The sequence below is a fragment of the Balaenoptera acutorostrata genome, chromosome 17 (assembly GCF_949987535.1).
Source record: "Balaenoptera acutorostrata chromosome 17, mBalAcu1.1, whole genome shotgun sequence".
NCBI classification, from domain to species: Eukaryota; Metazoa; Chordata; class Mammalia; order Artiodactyla; family Balaenopteridae; genus Balaenoptera; species Balaenoptera acutorostrata.
Genome location: NC_080080.1, coordinates 1,255,265 through 1,256,010, shown reverse-complemented (window position 1 = coordinate 1,256,010; position 746 = coordinate 1,255,265).

The following is a 746-nucleotide window of genomic DNA, read 5'->3' as shown; positions in this document are numbered from 1 at the left end:
GATAGTTTATTACGCTTATTTATTTCCATCCCATTCATTCAGTAAACCCTTTTTGAGCACCTGCTCTGGGCTGTACACGTCCCCATCTAGGAGGCTGCTTTTCCACACAGCACGTCACACCCAACTCTGTCCTCGGTGTGCAGCACGGTGGTGGCCTGTGCACTGCTGTATGGTTAAACAGTCACTGGAGTCACGCAAGTGTATCAATGGTCAGATCCCCTGACTTTATCTTTTAAACCCAAGGCTGCAGGCTAAATCAAATCTGGCAGGACTTTTCCAACTCCACTAGGGAAAGTGAGACAAACTGTTCTTCAGAGGTCTCTGACTGGGGTCTCTGAGCTGAAGGAGGGGTTATGCCGGAACCAGACCCCTGAGGAATGAGTATCAGAGGCTCCTCCTGGGGGCAGAGCTTGCTGAAAAACACAGATTCCCAGGCTCCACACCAGGGAAGACAGATTCAGTAGGCCTGTGGTAGAGCCAGGGAATCCGGATTTAGTTCCGACACCCCCAGTGATGTTGACAGTGTGTCAGGCTTGGGAACCTCTGGTCTCATCTCGTCCCTCAGAGCAGGTGCATCTGCATAGGCAGTGGTCCAAGCCCCACTCAGACACCACCTGGAGAGGCAACCTGAAGTGCTGGACAGCTCTGGCTCGCGCCAGGATCTGCCCTCTCACCACCAGCTGCTCCCAGCTCTGCCCTCTGGGCCAGTCGTAGCCTGGCTGCACTCACTCGTAGGAAGAACCCTC